The sequence below is a fragment of the Setaria italica genome, chromosome V (genome assembly GCF_000263155.2).
Source record: "Setaria italica strain Yugu1 chromosome V, Setaria_italica_v2.0, whole genome shotgun sequence".
NCBI lineage: Eukaryota > Viridiplantae > Streptophyta > Magnoliopsida > Poales > Poaceae > Setaria > Setaria italica.
Window position 1 is genome coordinate 7964855 of NC_028454.1, and position 21070 is coordinate 7985924.

Here is a 21070-nt window from a genome sequence, read left to right on the forward strand (position 1 = left end):
TTCAAAATATACCCTAAATCTATCGTCTATGTTTCTTACTATGAGAGAATTTCTTATACGACACCGAAACAAATAACAGTTCCTGTATGACACTAGAAAGTTTTCTTTCCCTCATTTGACATCAAGTTTATCCCTTTGTGCCTTCTATGACACTTCCGTTAGCTCCGTTGCTAACTTCCGTTAAAATTCCCAGGAGCCGTGTCGTATGTTCTCTCTATAGTTCAAAATACCCTTGCGAACAGATAACTCAGAAACTCAGGTGCTCTCTCTTCTCGCTCCTATCCCCAAAGCCGACCTGGATCTACGAGCGGTAGGCCGGCAGCAGATGGCACCGACCGGTGGAGTGCTAGATGCCCGCTCGGTGATGGTCCAGCATGACTCGAATCGATGGAGCACCGGCATGGGAAGCAGCAACAGTCGGTCGGCTCGCCCGGGGGCGGCTGCGGCTGCAAGCAAGGCAATCTGACCAACCGCAGTGGTGGCAAGGCGAGCCTGAGGAGGGAGCGCGAGTAGGCTGCAGCACCGGGCAAGGTGAGCTTGAGGTGGCGGCGCAGTGGTCTCGCAGGCGTCGTGTCAGCCTGAGGCCGGCAGTCGCTGCGAGCACAAGCGACAATAAGGCTGCGCGCGGTGCTCATGTCTGCCGCGTCAAGGGATGAGACTCCTCTGCCGATCTGCTCACACTCACTACTCCCGCTGCTGCATGAAGTAAAGCAACTGCAAACCACGGCCAGAATAACGAAAATTAACATGAAAATTTCAGAATTCACGAAAGTTACAAGGGTGAGGACGGTGCCCATCTTCCCGCAGTGCAGGGTGTCCTTTTATGTCCACTGTGAGAAGGTCCATGAGTTACGAGGATCCAAATTCTATTTTTCTATCTCCGAATGAATCAAAAAAGGCTAAGTGTTGTGATGAGAGGGGCAAATGGTCTTTTCAGGTGAGGCTAAACAGCCATGTGGATGGAAGTGTCACAAAAGGCATAAAAGATAAATTTGGTGCCAAATAAGGAAGGCAAAATTTTCTAGTGTCAAATAGGAACTAGAATTTGTTTCAGTGTCAAATAAGAAATTTTCTCTAATTATATATACGCATGATGTATATCACCATTTATAAAGATATAGAGAAAGTGATGAGAATATAGATTTCTATGTTAAAATTATAGCTAAACTTAGGGTCCATTAAATAAATTCAAGCACATACTTAAGATGCAAAGTGAAAAGTTAAAGATTATAAATATGGATGAAAATGTTATAGAGTAATAACTAAATAAAATCTATCACAATCGAGTGAAAAGTTAAAGATTATAAATATGGATGGAAATGTTATAGAGTAATTACTAAATAAAATCTATCACAATCGAATGAAGATAATAAGTATATATCTATATAGTAAGAATTGTGTTCGAATATTTAATAAATGAGAGGTAGCTCAATGCAATAGTTTTGTAGCAATGTGGCCTTATTTTTTTTTCATTGGAGACTCCACATTAGTTCTTACGAGACACGCTAAAAAAGACAAATCCTAAAAATTCTCAAAAAATTAAAAACATCAAACATCAATCTTACCATTACTGATTGGAGGCTCCTTTTGAAGCCTTCACGTGAAGCCACCTAGAATCCTAGACTCTAGAAAAAGAGAAAAAATCCTAAATATTCTTAAAAAAATCAAAACATTTGACGATCAATCGGTAGACTTAAATCATCATAGCCATTGGATCTACTATGTTTTCTAAAAAAATTACCCACCTATGCCATTATAAAAATAGCCTAAGGTAACCCCTAAATATATATCTAAATTACCCACCTCTGCCATTATATAAAATAAACTAAAGTAAATCCCTAATCTTCATCAAATTTACCCACTTATGCTATTATAAATAATATTTAAAATACTCCTAAATTTGCAACTAAATTGCCCACCACTGATACTTAAAAATAACTTAAAGTAGCCCCTTAAATTTGCATCTATATTACCCATATATGCTATTATTAAAAATAACATGAGGCAACCCAACATTTGAATACAAATCACCTTAATTAAAAATATACATCGATATATGAATCTAAATTATCTATTTTTACACTATTAATATATGATATAATAATTAAAGTATATACGCATAATGTGTATCACCAATTATAAAGATATAGAGAAAGTGATGGGAATATTAATTTTTTTGTTAAAATTATATCTCAAAATTAGCGTCCATTAAACAAATTCAGCGCATACCTGCGATGCAAAGTGTAAAGTTAAAGATCATAAATGTGGATGAAAACATTCTAGAGTAATTATTAACTAAAATCTATCACAATCAGATGAAGATAATAAGTATATATCTATATAAGTATTGTGTTCGAATATTTAACAAATGAGAGGTAGCTTAAGGTAATAGTTTTGTAGCAATGTGATCTTCTTTTTTCTTATTGGATACTCCGCATTATTTCCCACAAGACATGCTAGAAAAAAAGAAAAATTCTAGAAATTCTCAAAAAATAAAAATATCAAACGTCGTAGATGTAAACTCTAATAATCATAGTGCTTGGTCTATTATATTTTTTAAAAAGTTACCGTCACTATCATTATAAAAATATTTAAAAATAAACTCTAAACCTATATATAAATTAAAAAGCTTGACCATTATTAAAAATAATCTAAAGTAATCCATAATCTTCATCCAATTTACTCATACATATTATTATATAGCATAACTTAAAATGCTATTACAAATTTGTATCTAAGTTAGTAAGTTTACCCGCGTACATTGTTATATTAACCTAAAATAAACATCTAAATCTTAATCTAATTATCTTCATATGCATCATACATAAATATCCAAAAGTAAACTAATGTATGATTCTAAATGATCTATTTATATAATTATTAATAAAAGAAATACTAAGTTAAAGTATATACACATGATTAGTGTCGCCATGTAGACCATTTAAACATGTATGGATGTGCGGTACAAAATTTGAAAAGTGTAAGTGTGGATGAAAAAAATGTATAGAATAATTACTAATTAAAAATCAATAACAACTGGACAAAGATAAGTAATGAGTATTATGTTGAACTATTGAAAAAATGAGAGAGTAGTAGATAAACAATTTTGATTATTTGCTAGAAGTTTAATTTCTAAATAATTTTTAAATACAACAATTTTTAAAAATATTAGCCCATACGGGAGCACGGGTTGATGGACTAGTATAAAACTAATCCCAATGCATGTCATACTCAAGTATACAAGGATGCCACATTCACGCTCAACCATGGATATATCATCGACGATTTTGCCACCCACCGCCTTCTCATCCCGTGTGCTATATTGATGTTGTTGGTTGACCACCTTCACTAGCAATTTCACCCGTTGGTTGTCCACCACCACTCGATCGGTGATGCCACTGCCATCCTGCCTTGCCCCACCTCAATCTTCCACCACCGTCATTGACTATCTCCTTAAAGCATCTCCAGTCGTTTCTCTTTCTCCAATCCAACTACCGTATTGGAAGTGTTTATAAAAAACTAATGCTATAGCAGATCCCCTCTACCTTTCCCTTATCCTAATAATTATTAGAACAAACCAATAACTCACCCCACTCTCCGGAGTTGTGACTCTCCCAATACAGTAGTTGGATTGGGATGATATTATTGGGGAACTGAAAAAGCAACTCTTCTAAAAATAATAAATATTTATTGGAGAACTGCTGAAGATGATCTTGCGGTTCGCCCTTTCTTCTGCAACTCCGGTGCCACCGCAGCTCCCAATCCAAAAACTCAACTCTATTTGCCAGAGAAATTCCTCGTACATCTGGCTAGTCTGCAATCTGCACGTTCTGATAAATAACACAACTTGATGAGCTGCCAACGTGTTTGTTTCCAGAAATTGGACACCTGGACGACAGATTGTATGGTGCATGCAGCGTTAGACGTTAGTCCTCTCCTCTGACCGTACTAAAGGCTCTAGAGTCAATACCGGCAAAATGCTGCAGTTCTCTGTTTGTTCACTATAAAAATAGTCTTTCGTTAAGCTCCAAAACTCTTTCGTGGAAACGCCAGCGTCACGAGAGGCTCGGCATGCAATTATCGTTTTCCATACGCACGCCTGTTCTGCCTGGCGAAAAATCTATTGAGACGGCGGCTATTACCACAAGACTCACCTTAAAACTCAGAGGAATGAACGGCATGTTGCTCCTGAATGGCGCCAAGAATAGGCTTGCATCGGCCATGGCACGATAAAAACAGATATTGAACCGGTTGTTTGGCAAGCAAAATTCAATATTCAGAAGTGATTCAGATGACGCATTATATTTTAGATTTGATACATTTGCCGCTCATAAGATTATTAGCGCTTTAAGGATTCGTCATCCATATTACTCTGAGTCACCGGTATAAATGATAAATCCTAATCTGGCTTGAGACGGATCTGAACTGTGGCAACTGATAATCTAAAATGCAATTACAGAAGACTGATATAGGGTAACGACGTTTTTGTCATATAAGTACCGTAGTTCAATCTGATGAGAAAAGTCCTAACTTCCAACAGTCTTTAAAAACCTCCCCTCGTCAAAATTTTTGATGGAAAGCAGAAAAATCCAAGGTACATCAATGCATCCCGCGTTGCTTCTGTTGGCAATCATCTTGGCCTCCTTGCTGCAGCTGAGCACCGGCGCCATCAACGCCACCGCCACAGACTCCGATTGCCCGCCGGTGACATGTGGCAACCTGACCATCACCTACCCGTTCTCGCTGGCCGGCCGGGACACTACGCCCTCCTGGCTCCTGCGGCCCGCCGGCATACCAGCTCACGTGCAACAACTCCGCGGCCGGCGCGTTCCTGCGCATGCAAGTCCTACATGAGGGTCCTCGGCATCAACTACGGCAGCCGCTCCCTCGTCGCCGTTCACGTCCTCGTCGCCGACGACGCCGCCTGCACCGTCATCTTCAACGTGTCCTCTGCCTTCGAGATCACGGACAGGTTTACGATCAGCCCCAGCAACAGGGAGCTCTACGTCATGTCCAAGTGCGGCGGGACGCTGCCGCCGCCAGGCACGGTCCCCGTCACTAACTTCAACGCCACCACCACGACCCCCAAGTTCGCGTACCTTGGGGGAGGTTATGGCACGGGCGCGCCACCGGCGAACGACGGGCGCTGCGAGCTCGCCGTGTTCCCGGTGCTCGGGTAGGAGGCTGAAGGCGCGACGGCTGCCAGTTACAGACGGCTCATAAGGGCTGGGTTCCGGCTGGAGTGGAAACCCGTCGGTGACTGCAACGCCTGCAGAGCCAGCGGCGACCGGTGCCGGTACGACGCCAACACGGCGGCGTTCGCGTGGCTTTGCACGGACGGCAGCTTGCGGACATCGACATGTGGTAAGCTAAGAATTAAACAGTAGTGATCTTGCAATTGTAGGTATTCATATTTCATAGCTGCTTCATAATCTTATTTTATTTAACTTTCCTTCAAAAAATATTTTATTTAACATGACTTTCTTTAAATTTTTCATGCAGATAGTAAGCGTAAGCGCAAGTTAACTTTGATTGGTAAGCAACTAAGCATCCTGCTCCATAAATATATTTACTATATAGTCTAAGCAAATGGATATAATCAATTTGCTTCCATGATCAGTTACTCAAATTTTGATGAACAAAATATATTTTCAGTGTCGCTGTCTATCGTGGCTAGCCTCGCTTTCATCTGTCTGGCTTGGCTGATGTACCGTCAGAAACAAAAGTTCAGATCAGGTGTCTGGCGATCGCACTCCACCGTCAGATCAAATGAAGAAGAAGCACTAAGAAGGTGTGGATCTCTTGCTCCACAAAGGTACATATACTCTGAGCTCAAGAAAATAACCAAATCTTTCAAGGAAAAGCTAGGAGAAGGAGGTTATGGAATAGTTTTCAAGGGAAGCCTTCAAGATGGCCGGATGGTTGCTGTGAAGCTCTTGAAAGTTTCCAAAGGCAATGGAGAGGATTTTGTAAGGCTTTTGTTTAGAAGGATCGAAGCAGGCGCTTGTCTACGAGTACATGCCCAATGGTTCTTTGGAGAAGTATATTTATTCAGAGCTAACTATTGAATGGGAAATGTTGCTCAAAATTTCTATTGGTATCCCACGAGGATTGGAGTACTTACACCAAGGGTGCAACACTCGCATAATCCATTTTGATACCAAACCTCACAATATACTTCTAGATAACGAGTTCTGTCCGAAAATTGCAGACTTCGGTTTGGCAAAGCTATGCCACCTCAATGGAAGCATCCTTTCGACAGCAGAAGCAAGAGGGACTATTGGTTTCATTGCACCAGAAGTGTTCTCTAGGGCTTTTGGGGCCGTCTCGACAAAGTCAGACGTTTATAGTTATGGAATGATGCTCCTAGAAATGGTTAGAGGGAAAACCAATCTGAAGGAACTTGCAGACAACTCCAGCGAAACATTCTTCCCACATTGGCTTTATAATCATCTAGTAAAGGATATCCAAAGTTGCCGAGTTGCACATGGAACTGAGGAGATTGCAAGAAAATTGACCTCGGTTGGCTTGAGATGCATACAAATGGCACCTGAGAACCGCCCCTCCATGAGCAGAGTTATAGAGATGTTGGAGAGGAGCGCCAGCGAATTGGAGATGCCATCCAAGCCATTCCTCTACTCCCCATTTCAGTCGACAAATGCTTCATCCATTACAACAGTCATGGTTTCGATGTCTTCGTGATGATATAGTTGTCATGGCATAAACATGACATCAATCAAAATGATTTAGTTCTCTTCACGTTTTTAATTTCCTGGTGGATAACTTTTCAGGGTCGCAATGCTAAATTTTTTGTATTTCCCCCCTTTTATGGTTAAATTGTGAGATGTACATTCAAATGTTGTTTTCTTGAACGTGAAATGAAATGTTCAGGGAAAAAAAAACTTGGAACGATGTGCCTCATCCCCTCTTAATGACAATGTTGAGGTCGGCGATTGCCTACCGTAGAATTCCTCGAAAAAAACAGGAAGTGTTAAGAAAATATACATAGAAAAGCAGAAATGCTTGGAGCACAGCTTGTCTTAAGTTTAAGGGCAGAAAAAGAAACAGAGCACACCTGCTACTATAGTAGCCGATTCAAAAGCTCCAGAAATCGACGATATACTGCAACACAGTACGTATAGCTACTGAAGCAGCAGAAAGGAAAACATACTCCGATCTCCTGGGTCGCTAGCTTGTGCATCTCAGTATCTCACAGTCTTCATTTGTGTGCTAGACCACAAGCTGCCGATCAAGACTCAGCGCATTGAAAATCTGCCAATTTCGTTCCTTCCAGACGTTCCACTAAACGTGTAGGACGACAGTTCCTGCTTTATGTCCCCATTGCATCTTCGCGGCGACGCGCTATGATTTCTTCATACCATTCAGCTGCTGCAGCCATGCTTGCTTAGTGTGTACGATCAGTTTGCCAAGTTTTGACCAAGGATTGTATGTTGTTCAAGACTTCCTTCGCAAATTTGAGCTCCAAATTCCACAGCTGACAACTCGACATGGTTGAATCGAAACTTGAAAGGTCGGAAAGATCCTGAACCGTGACCAGTAGGCCGCCTTTGCCGTGTTCTGATCACTCAAACTAGAAAGGTCGGGCCGGTGCTTGTGAGGTCTGGCAGGACGATTGCGAGCAACTGTGAGGAACTCATCAGTGACAGCTTCCTCTTGATGGCAGCAGGGTAAGTTCACTCGTGAATAAACTTAGAACTCAAGAAAATAACTGAGAGAACCGACAGCCATAGCCATGCATACCTTGATTCTAAATTTCTACTTGTTCAACTAAAGAAATTCTGAAATGCCATGAGGTATACAAAGACTTTGACTTCTCTTAGGCCAATTCAAATGGGAGGTTTCATATTTTGTGCCTCCAAAAATACCATATAAGCATATACATATGTAATTGATGGTTGAAATAGTGCATTACAATGCGTTAAATGATTTAAAGTTCATTCTTATTAGACCTTTTAGTTTACACTTATTCCCTGTCCATAAATTAACAAAGTATTTTTCCTAAAATGTCATGCGCTGAGAACACCAGCTGAACCAAATTTTATAAAGAACAGGATGCCCTGTCATTTGTTTTATTCAGATTCTTGCTATGTATCTGAAGCTCGTAGAAAAATGATGGGCAGGGAATGCAGGCTGAGGTCACTGAACTAGGCACTGTTGTCTTAATTTCTAGTGCTCTTAAGGTCATCCAGTATCTTCACTCAGACATATGGATTGCTGTTGGCCTGAACAATTAGGTTAAAAACCCTTGTTATTATCCAGAAACACCACTTAAGCCCAACTGAATCCCCAAAAATCCACCCAAATTCAAACGAGTATATACTATATTTCAACTGAAGAATCAGAAAAAGTGTTTTCATCAAACTAAATGTAGGAATCTACATTAATTAACCATGACTTAATCATATAACTTAAACATGATCTTAACACCTAAAACATGAACACATCCGAGAACGAGTAAGAAATCACTGAGAACGAGTTGGGGTTACAACCGGCGGCGATGGCGTGTGATGATCCGGCCATCTCAGTCGGTACAAAGGCTGGTGAAGGAGTTGTCGGTGTTAGAGTAGGCCGTGGATGATCACGACGTCCTTCCGGGCTTCACCTAGTCTGTCCTGGTACGGGACGGCGAGGAGGTCGCAGCGGCGGCGATCTTCAGGTCGCTCCAGCGTCGCCTAGGTCGAATAGGCATGTAGGGTGTGCGTGGAGGGTTTAGAAAGCTTTGGCATAACCCTAAAACGAGGCGGGCATCCCCATTTTATTGTGGCGCGGGCAATCTGGGACCCAGGATTTAGGGTACCAAGTTTCGGTTGCACCTCCGATCAAGGCACGGTGGTGGCCACGTGTCTATCCCGTTCTTCCCGTCTCTTTTTCCCTTGCCTTTTGACCACCCAAAGAATTCCAACACTAAGGACCTAATCAAATTCAACCAGGAATGACAAACTGATAATAGTAAAATCAGAGCACAATTGATAACAATCGACGGCACAATCAAAGGGAGGAGAGGTAATTGCACCCTCATCATAACGGCTGCTCAGTTAAATATTGCATGAAAGGAAGGCAGCGTGCTTACTTGGTTCCAATATGGATGCCACGGATAGTCTGGTTCTTGGCCGGAGTGACCGAAGCCAGGAGCCGGCCAGCCGGCGACCCAAGGGTTCATGACTTTGTGCCATCCGCGGCGCGAGACTGCATTAGTGCTGTAGCCCCCATCTCCATCTGCCGCCCTGATCAGCGGCACTAATCCAGTGCAAGGTGGAGCCTCCAGCCACAATCCCGCGGTAGGTAGCGGCCGAGAATAATGGATGGGGATGTTGTTCGCCGCCGACCGCCGCGCCTTGCGACGGCGAGACGGCAACAGCAACTCGCGCTCGGTCGGTTGTCGGGAGCCGGGGCCAAGCCCATCCAGATGCGTGACTCGTGCGAGCCTAAGGCCCAGGTACCTTTCACCAGGGCAAAACTGCACATTCGGCCCGTGCGCTACGTTGTTGCTATTGCCGAGCAAACTCTGTTACAAATTAATTATTACGAGTCAACTGAGAAAACGCTACTAGTAGTACTAGAATGGTGCTAACTGCCAAGACATTTCCAGTCGACCACACTCTGCAATACGTATCGTTCGTTGTCAAGAACCTATTTGTCAGACAAATCGGCTCCTCTCCATCTGCTGTCTTTTTTAAAAGAAAATCTCCAGCCCGCACACATCCAATTTTTTTAATATTCTCAACTCGCAACCTGATCACAAATAAAAAGGGAAAAAAACGATAATCCATTCTCACAAGCTCCACAGAATGCGATAAGAACCCGCAAGCGTCCATACTCCTTTCGGCATTTGCTCCTCCGATATCATAATGCACGCCGCCGCCGTGCTAGCACTGCTTGTCCTGCCTCTGCTCGCCGCCGCGCTGGACGCTGACTGCGCACCGGCGTCGTGCGGGAACCTGTCCATCAGGTACTCGTTCTGTCTGCGTGGCCGGCAGCCATCCTACTGCGGCTACCCGTCCTTCGGCATCGCGTGCGACCGGACGCCGCGCCGCCGCTCTTGAGCGACTCCTACCTCCGCGTGCTCGACATCCACTACGGCAACAACTCCCTCGTGGCGTTCCACACCGACCTCGCCGACGACCCCATCGGTAGCGATGAAAACTGACGGACAAAAAAATTCAGTCACCGCCCGCTCATTTTTCTATATTTGTTCCATATTTGGAGCTATACAAAACGGGACGGTAAGATGCTGTAACGGAACAGATAACATGATATAGGTACCCGGGAGCAGGATGGGATATGGTTGAGGGGTATCCCACCCATATTTGAGGGATCCTATTTTAATCTAGGATGATCCCGTATTCATCCCATTTCTAATTTACTGGGATAGGCCCACTCCCCCAAACCCCAACCCCTCAGGCCTTAGCTGTTCAGCCCAACAGACTGAGCGAGGAGCCGGAGCCATATAAAATGCTCCCCTAACCCTAATCCCCTTCATCCCATCCCACTCGCACGAGATGACCTCAAAGTTATTTCTCATACACTTGAAAAGATCAAAGCACTTGTACAAAGTGTGAAGGGATCTCCCTTGCAATGGGAGGCACTCATGAAGAGTGCTAGTGAGTGTGGGCTGGATGTATTCAACTAGGTGGAACTCCACCTATATAATGTTAAGGGATGCCTTGCACTACAAGCTTGCTTTCATGAGGTTGAAAACATCAATTCGTCGTAAGTACAAGCCTATTTCTCCTATTGATGGTGAGTGGGGCATGGCTATTAAAGTTTTTAAGTGCTTGAAAAAGTTTGAAAAAGTTTTATGATCTTAATGAGTTCTGGTAGTTCATATCCCACTGTGAATTTGTTCTACAAAGGTTTCTTTATGAAAGAATCTAGGATGTCAACTAGAGGGGGTGAATAGTCGAACCTGAAAATTTTTACAATTTCGAATAATTTTATCAGCGACTTCCGAAGTTTCCGGAGATTGTTCTAGAAATTCCACAACTTACGAAATTTCCGAAGAAATCTTCGGATTCTCTGGAAATCAGAGGATTTGAACTACAACCTTATGAAATACTTTCTGAAATGTAAATCACCGAATATAGGTTAAGCAACAGGTTATTCTAGACCTTTAGCACAAGATAGAACAACTGAAAACTTTTTAGAAATGTAGATCGAGCATAAACACTAGAAATATATTCTATGCTTGAATATGAATAAATTTAAGAACAATAAGCACAAGAGACACAAGGACTTATTTCTCAGAGTTCAGCTTTACACCTTGAAGTCTACGTCTCCATTGAGGACTCACGAAGGGTGGGCTTTTCACTGCTAAGCCACTTTCCTCCCTCTAGCTACCACAAAGCTCAAGCTAGAGTCACTTACTCAATCATCGGGGTAATACAAACTTCCCGTGGGCAGCCACACTCTTTGGATGCTCCATGGGCAATGCCTAACTGGCTAGGAGCTTGAAGCTCCAAGAGTAACAAACGCGAAACCACCAGCTTGATGAAGAACAATATGCTCAAGAGATGGGAAATCAGCTCACTAGCACTCTCTCTTGCCCTTCCCTTGAATCCCTCCTTAAATCCCTACCAAATCTCACCAAGAATGTCAAAGGGGAGTAAAGAGGGGGACTTGAATGCTATTCACAAGCTCAGCACAAAGTTAGGTCAAGAGAGTAACTGTGGGAGGATTTTATACCCCTTGGCCCCGAAACTAGCCATTGGGAGTTAAGTTCTGGAATTTTTCGAAACTTTTTCCAAAAACTCTGGGACCTCTGAATTCTTCCGGAAAACTTTCCAGAAAACTCTGGACTTCCGAAATTCCTTCGAAAACTCTGCAAACTCTGGATTATTTCGGAAGATTCTCCGGAGAAATCCGGAACTCTCAAGTTAGTACCAATCTGAGTATCCCCATGTGATGTGCAGGTGCAAAGATATCTCTTATAGGTTTGTTAGGTCATCTTGAGCACCTTTTTCAACATAAAGACCAGAGATTACGCATCCCTCTTAATAGTGCGGCATTCCTATACTCAAATTCAAACCAAAAATAAATTTAGCCTTCAAAATATACCATTTATCTATTCATTTCCTTTTGAGGGTCAATCACAAGTGCTCCATGTCCAACACTCCTTTTAAACCTGCTTATGCACTTGAAACTTTAGACACTTAAGCTTGTGTCATTAATTCATCAAAATCCACTTAAGAGGCCAAGATACTCTTCACTTTGAGATAAAAGATATGCTGACAAATGGTGTGTTAGTGATGATTTGACTATTAGAAAAATGGTAATTTCTATGAGAGAAAAGTTTGAAAAGTATTGGACCAATTCTAGTACTAGTCTTGCAGTGGCTTGCTTTCTTGACCCTAGGTATAAGCATAAACTTGTAGAGTACTACATGAGAAAGTTCTATGGTGACTACTATCAGGTTCAACTTGAAGAGTTTCTTAGTGTTGTAAGGAACTTGTTTCAGTTTTATACTAGCTCTAAATCTGCATCTTTTAAGGCAAAGAGTGCTGTGAATGAGATTGATCCTAGTAGCCTAGCAGATCCACTTGAAGAAAATGTAGATGCTAACCTTGACAACTTCTTATATAATGAGAATGGGGATGATGGAAATGAGTCAAATTAGTTGGAGATGTACATGGTGGCGTCACTTCAGAAGCAAAATCCATTTGATATTTTATCATACCGGAAGAATGAGACGAATAAGTACCCTATTCTCTAACAAATTGCTCGTGATATGATGGCCATACAAGTGTCAATAGTTGCATCGGAGTCTGCATTCAGTGCTGCTGGTCGAGTTGTTGATCCTTATCGTAATCGTCTTGATCCTAAGATGGTACAAGCTTTGATATGCACCCAAAATTGGATACATGCAGCAAGAAAAGGTACTAATCATAGTCCCTTTTTAGTTACAATTGTGCAAGAATTGCTATTATTTACTCATATTGTAATACACTAAGCTATTCATATCTGTGATGTGTTTATTTTTTCAGATGCCAAATATATTCCTTCTATTGTGGCTGACCTGCAACCTCCAGAGACCATTCCTGTCTCACCTGAGAACCCCCTGAATGATGAGGTATGTCTCATCTGTCTCACCTCTAAGACATGTTGTACGGATCATTACAATAGTCAATAGTGTTATATTTGAAATATTTAACCTGAGACATGTCATGATTCTTTTAGGAAGAAGGAATGGAAAGTGATCCAGACGAGATGAATGAAGAGAGTGAGCTGTGGCAGTTTGGAAGAATATGTGAACTGGTTCTGTTACGAGGTTCATTTGTCGACCGTCGATCTCAAGACTCTTATTCTGTTACTATGTTTATTTGTGAACTGGTTCTTCAAATGTGTTGTGAACTTATGGTCATGTTCCTATTTGTGTTGTAATAAACTAGAACTACTGCCTTGTGGTCTTGATTTGTGAACTAGAACTACACTATTAGCTTGCTGTCTTGCTGACTTGCTGTAGCTCAGTTGCTGGCTGCCTGCCTGTGGCTGGCGCCTGGTCGTGGTCGCCTGACCTTTTGGTCACCTGGTGCAAATGTGCAATGCTGGTGCAGGACTGAGGACTGCTAGAGTGCTAGTGTAGTTTGAAACGTGTCATCCTGGTGTAGGGTCACAGTTCCGGTCCATTTTCGTTGTATTTCTGTTCATATTTGTTCGTTTTCGTACATTCGTTTATCCCGCTTCCCGTCCTGCTTCTGTTCCCGGTGAAAAAATATAGGATAAGATATGGAGGTTTTACCATCCGTTCCCATCCGTTTTCATCACTACCAATACGTCAAACTCGTGTTAGTATCAACTTGTCCGCGAGCAGACGATTCTTCTCACCGTTCAACACTCCGCGAGCCGAACATTATTGTGGCCTGGTCTCCTCCATTTCCACTCTTCCATAATCTGTAGCGCTCTGCAGTGTTCACGGCTTCACGCCTTGTCGCCAATCATTTCTTCTCCATACAAACAGGGGAGACAGTTAAGGACTTAAGGCTAATTGGCCTACTGTTTTCCCACTCCGATAGTCAGTATGGTTCATCAAATCATCGACTAGACAGCTACGGAGTACTATAAATCCCAGCGCGGCTGGCTGCTGCCACTCCCGGCCAACTACCACCTCAGTTAACATGCGCCCAACCTTACTGCTTGTCCCGCTCTTTGCTGCCTTCTTGCTCCTCCAGTTCCATCACCGTGCCAGCGCCGCCTGCGAGCCGGCGACATACGTGACTCTCGCTCTCAGGTACCCGTTCTGGCTCGGCAGTATCAACCAGACCTCATCGCCCTGCAGCCACCCGTCCTTCGAGGTCTGGTGCAGCGACGGCGGCCGCGTGGCCTCATTGAAGAGCTCCTTCATCCACGTCCATGCCATCAGCTACACCAACAACTCCTTCATCGCCTCCCACAGCAGGATCGCCGCCGGCGACAACGGCGTGTGCCTCACCGACTTCAACATGTCGGTCAGCATCCCTTTGAGCCCGTTCACGATTAGCCTCCACAACCGTGCCCTGTGCTTCCTCTACAAGTGCAACCGCACGGAGCCGACGGGCCCGAGTATGTCAACGCCTCTTCGAACTGCAGTGCTCCCATCTACGCATACCTCGGCGGGACCTCCTGGGACGAGCCGCCAGTGATTGCTATGGGCCGGTGCTCGTACTCGTACATCCCGGTGCTGGGGCGGGAGGCGGCGACCATGACGGCGGCCAACTACAGCCGGCTCATGAAGGACGGGTTCGCCCCTGGCCTGGAGTGGAAGGCGGCTGGCGTCGGCGACTCCGGCGCCTGCAACGCCAGCGGCGGGCAGTGCCGGTACGACAATGGGGCGGCGGCATTCTGGTGCCTCTGCCCTGACGGTAGCTAGGTCCCACTTGCGGACTTAAGTTCTGCTGCTACAGTAGTCAACCTGTGCGGACTATGTACACGCGGCGAAAAAAAAAACCAGCACATGATTTTGATCGCAAAGACATGCTAATTTCTAGATACACTGCATCATCACGCGGAATGCTGTGCGACGGTAGCGTGCGTCGACATCGCGTTAGGTGCTGTTTGAATTCCAGGTCTAATTTCCTAGCTTTAAGAACTTCCTTGCGAAGTAAAAAGATTAACTTCTGCATGAACCTCCTGATGCCAAATAGAATGATTAAACATAAGTTAATTATAGGTTAATTTGCACAGATAATAACTAATTGGTAGTTAGAACCCATTAATTTAAATTAGTTTATATTTAGTTCACTATCACATTTAAGGCTAATTTTTAGATCCTCACTCTTAGCCCATTCAAACAGGACTTTTCAATCCTTTCATCTCATAAAGATTTAGGTGTTTTACGTTCCCATTTGCATTGTGTGCGTAGCTCCCAGTGGTTTCACTCAATCCTGGCATGCGACAACTTGGATATCTTGTGTATTCGTGCCATGATATCGTTGACTTGATATAAGTAAGGGTGGTAAAGGGTGGGGCCTAATAATTTAGTCTAATTAGGCTCCATAAACACCGAGCTGAAATATTATTTGAGTCTGTGTTAGATCGTGAAGGAGTTGTAAGGGTCATGATCTATTACCATTCCTAGATATAAGATTGTAATGCGATATCTAGGCCACATCTTTTTTAGTTGATTTTTCTTACGAATTAGGATACTTCCTACCTACTGTATCTCTTTGTATAGCACAAACCTGGATAGCACAAATCTGGATGCAAACGAGTGGGCCTAAAGATAAATGGAAAACTATATCGAGGCTCAGCTCCTTCCGAGGCAGAATAACCCGCGGCTATATGTCGCGTACACGACAAAATAACCGCATGTAGCATTTTGCCTCCCCCTAGTTCCTCCTCCCGGTCCGGCCCAACAGAAATAAATGGCCTGTGGCTCAAAATCAGCCCAACGAGTACCTCCATCCGCTTCTTGCCCACCGCACCGTACGCACGTGAACCACCGAGGTGGTTTCTTTTTCTTGTTTTTTGATTTTTTTCTGTTTATAATCTCTTTCTCATTTTTTCTTTTTCCCTCTATTTTTTCCTTTCTTCTTTCTTCCGATTTTCTATTCTACTTGTTTCCGTTTCTTTTCTTCCGCTTTTTCTCGGTACGGTGCCTTACTGTGATAGAACCACCCAACTTAAACTGACTTAAGTGCGTCTAATTACTGTCAGAACAACAATTATCCAAAACGCACTTAAAACAGTAAAACAGTGTAACTCTCGTAGTCCGTCAAGGATTCTGTTCACAGAACTCCTTGAAAACCTCCACGGTCCATACATCAGGATCGCTTCCACGATGGGATAGCATCAACAAACATTACATTTTTACATACATAACAGAGGTACGATTTATTACAAACCGTAGATTGAAGAAACTTAACAGTGCAAGTTAAACCATTGCTACAAGTTTAAAATATAAAACAATCCGAGGTAAGTAATTAAACATCTAAGTTTGTTCTAGGGTATCATGAGACTCATAAGATACCCTAGTTCTTCGGAGCTTCCTCCTCGGTGGGTCCCTGCTGGGTTTCTGAAAACAACAATAAAGGATCCCCTGAGTACGAAGTACTCAGCAAGTCTGACCCGTCTAACCAATATAAATGTTTCTGATACACTGTATGATAGCTTTATGGTGTATTGGCTGACTCACATTTTGCAGAAAGAGCTTACTATAAGTGAAACCTTAGTTTTATCTTTTATTTTAGATTGAGTTTGTTACCTGACCAGTCTAGATGTTGAAAAATATTTTAGCAACCAGATGGAACTAAGTCATACAACATATTTATTCAAAGCAAACGGTTCCCTTCTCTTTGTTACACTACGATGCTCAAGCAATGATCAAGTGCATTCATATCCGAGAATTGCGGCGATCCGGACCGATTTACATCCTGCAGGAGATACCCGACCATCAGCTATATACAACTGTCCGGGTTGCACATAACGACCTTTCGATTAGCTGTACCCAACGATCGGAAATATGACTACTCGAACCTAGGGACGCACCCCCACATGGGACCCACGTCTGGCTGATCTCCAATGTGAGTTTCAGGTTACGCCCCTGCCCTTCCACTGCACGCTAAGCACGGGTACGAAATATTTCCGATCAGAGAGCCAACTAACCTACCGGGCTTGCTGGTTCCCATATGGCAGTAAGCAACCAGGTAATTTTACTTGATCACTGGTTAAAACAACGATCGGTCCTTCAAATTAACCGAGTAGACGGAACTACGGAACTCAAGACTCCTTTCTTGATTCCATCCAAGCTTCCGTCCACTATCTTCCAAAACAGGTCATTCCCTTGATATACTTGTGTATGACAATGTTACCTTAGGTTGCTGAGTACCATAGGTTCTCAGAAATGATAGAGGTAGCGTGACTATGCTTTGCTAAGCATGGGATACTTACTAATTATTAAACAAGTGGCAAAGATGTCCTTAATAACAAGGTTGGATTATGCATAAAAATAAGTTTTCAATCAACTCCTAGACTTAATGCATTCATAAAGAAATAACCAATAGTTGGACACATGAAATGATAACTCCAAAAGTAGATAGGCTTAAATGCACCGGGGCTTGCCTTGATCTGTAAAAATGTTAGCGCTGTCCGACGGTCTGGCTTCACAAGGGATCAACTCAATAATTTCCTCAAACTCCGGAGGTTCTTCAGAAATTTCCAGAAATTCCGCTCTTGGAGCTTCAGTATCTATGATAAGGCGTATGCATGAGTCAGAGATGCAACTTTTTAAGTACAGGACTCTACAACTTCTTTCATGATAAAGTTGCAAGCCAACAAAACTCTACCCAAACGTCTAACTCGCGATTTAAACTCCCTTATTTAAACCCATTTTAGACTTTTCCTTTTATTTTTGAAAAGCATTTGAATTAATTTCTAATGTAAAAGAAAATGTAAAACTATGGATTAACATTTGTTTGGAATTACATCAAAACATTATTCAGAATTTTATTTATAAAGCTTAAGCATTTATTTAAATATTTTAAGGAAATCATTAAAAAAATACTTAATCTTTATCTTTTTATTTAAAAAGTAAGCCTTTTATTTTATTTTTGAAAAGCATCATAATTATTTTCTAACCTTAAACTCCTAATTACTATATATTATGGTTAATTTTGTAATTAGAAAAGCATTAGTTCATATTTTATGTATTTTGGAATTATTAAGTATTTATTTAATACCTTTAATAAAAGGCACTAAATAAATACCCAAAATATTTCTATAAACAAATAAGTTTTAACAATTTTACTGTGTAAAGGAGATAAAAACAAACCTATTAAATTTATTTCACTATTTTTGGATGCTCCTATGAATTTTGGTGAATTAAAAGGTGTAACATGTAATTAAATCTATTTTAAAATCAAAAATCCAAACCTTATCCAAAACCCCCTGGAAAACTTCTTTTTCTACCGGTCCCCCCCTTACCCACTCTCACAGACTCGTGGGGCCCCTTGGACCGGCCCCTCTGTCCCTTTCTTTTGTACCCGTCACCTCCCCCCTTTTCCCCTACTCTCCCTAGCGCGTGGGCCCCCAGCGCCAGGGGCTTCTTCCTCCCGGCGCCCCAAGGCAGGGCGCGGCAGCAGGGGCGGGGTCTCGCCGGCGGTGCCTCCCTGTCGGCATGGTCGGCGGGGGGAGCAACCCCCAAGCCGGGGCGCATCCGCGGGCGGCGCTAGGCCCTCCGGCGGCGGCCCGAGCCGAGCCCCCTACGGGCGGCGGCAGCCAAGGCCTCGGCCGGCCAGCGCAAGGCCTGGTTGGCGGCACTACTGTCGTGCTCTGCTTGCTCTGGTGAAAATGGCGGCAGGTAAATGGATGAGGGCGGGAGCGGTATATATTCATGCATTCACTGCGTGCATGGAGGACACATTGACGAGCTGCAGGTGTGCGTGGCGCGGATGGGGTTGTCGTGCTGGCCGGCGGGCAGAGGTGATGGCGGCGGCACGGCTCCTGCCATCTCTGCTCTTTCTGCTCTCCTTTACCTCCTCCAAATCGACATATTCAGGCCTCAATTGCTCAAAATTTTCCATCTCAACTCATAAAATTCTTTTAAGCAAACTTGTAGAGTATCCCAAGCACTCCATTTGTTATTTTTGCTTCACATTGAAAGGATCGCTCTAAGACTGTGAATTCGAGCTTCAAAATTTCTAACAACATGAGACTGTCACTGAATCGAACGATTCAGTTTCGTCAGACCTCTCGGCAGAGCCATTTGCTCCACTTTGGGTTCAATTCTAACTGCCCAAACTCACTTTACCTTGCCCAACTTCCACTGATCTTAGTTCAACATACAACAAAGGTTCCATTTTGCACATAAGAACCCATCTCTTACACACGGGATTTTTCTGAAATTGGCCCCAAACATTGCTAATCAATGCTTTTTTTCAGACTTAGGATTATTTCAGCGAGAAGCGTGAAATCTGCTCATTTGCTGATTTTTGGCTTCATTTTAAATTCAAACCTTCCACTTTCTCTGGACGACAACATTTCATTTACCTTCTCCATAGTCCATATTTCACTAATGTCCAAAAACATCTGCTCACTTACAAGAAAAATTCTCCAAAAATTGGCTCCAAAGTCATGTACTCAATATCATTTTCAGATTCGCGCGTTTTCGGACGATGCACAGTGACTTCATCAATTTCATTTTCAATTGTATTTCTGAGAGGTTTATGACTTGAATTAGACCACAACTTCACTCTCTTGAGTTCTAAATACTCTCAAATATCAATTTCATATTTTTGCCAAATTTATCCATATTTGAAACTCCAAATTGCAAATTTGGTCGAATTCGGCTTAAATTTGACTTTGGCTCAAATTACCTTCCTTTAATCCAAACTTCACCGTTAGCCTCTTAATGTCATACTTAAGTTGTCATTAACACTGGGTGTCACACTTATCTTTTCAATTTTTCCATTCTTTTTTAATATTAGTTCTTCTTGTATTCATTTTTCCTATTAATTTCTATTTTAATCAATTGTAATATTTATTTTATCGATTTACTTCTTAATTTATTAATATTTATTTTATATTCACAATGTGGCGGTTTAAGATGTATGTATTTGCCCTTAAATTTATATAATTTATTTAGATATATACTCCCTCACATAATGTATTTGTCCATTAAACTAGTTAACCATGTAGAATCGTGGATTAAAATACCGTTATATGTCCATAATATGTCTATAATGTATTTGTTCCACGTGTACAAATTTTTATTCGGTGGGTTCATATAATTTGTTCTAGGTGTATAAATACTTGTTCTATAAGTTTCTGCAATTTGTTCAAGGTATATAAATCTTTTATTCTATAAATTCATATAATATGTTCAATGTGTAGTACTATTTTATTCTGTAAGTTCGTATAACTTGTTTGATTAGTATAATATTTAACTTCGTATAATTTGTTCCAGCTGTATGTATTTTAAAAGAATCTTTACGTTCATATTCTAATGTTTTATCTTAAATAATTAAATTTTCAATCTTTTATTTACTATACGTCTATTTTATTAGCATCATGCAATCGTCGTGTTGTTTAGTATTTCATTGGATGTTTATAATCATTTGTTCACCTTGTTATTTTTTTCATGTTAAACAATTATTTATTTTGGTTATTCAAGTATTTGTTCCCTGTTATCAAATTTAATATTTCATTTTAAAAAATATTTTCTTAAAAAAATCATATAAGTTATTTGATAAGTATATTTTCTATTTTTTGAGTTCATATAATTTGTTCCAGATGTATGTATATGAAAAATCTTCCAATTTGATATTCATATTCTACTGTTTTGTCCTACACTATCAAATTTTCGATCTTGTTTGATGCGTGCATGGTGTCTGCTGCTTCATGCAGCGATGTATTTTCTTTCCACATCGTTGCATGCACCGGTAATGTGAGGAGGACAACCATGGTATGGTTTATTTTTCCTGTCAAAACTGATAATGTCATCCCACATGCAAATTGTTTGGAACTTAAAAAATATAAATCTTACACCGAGCATCAAAATTAAATTCCGATTGCACCATTGGATTTCTGATAATGAAAGCTTTACAACAAGATACCACTTGACTATATTTGGACGAACTTT

The 21070-nt window shown here is 41.8% G+C and overlaps 2 pseudogenes; both read left to right on the forward strand.

Annotated features, from left to right (window-relative positions):
• Window positions 1–4602: 4602 nt before the first annotated feature.
• Window positions 4603–6702, forward strand: LOC101777199 (annotated as a pseudogene).
• A 7420-nt stretch (window positions 6703–14122) lies between these two features.
• LOC105914371 lies at window positions 14123–14982 on the forward strand (annotated as a pseudogene).
• Window positions 14983–21070: the final 6088 nt, after the last annotated feature.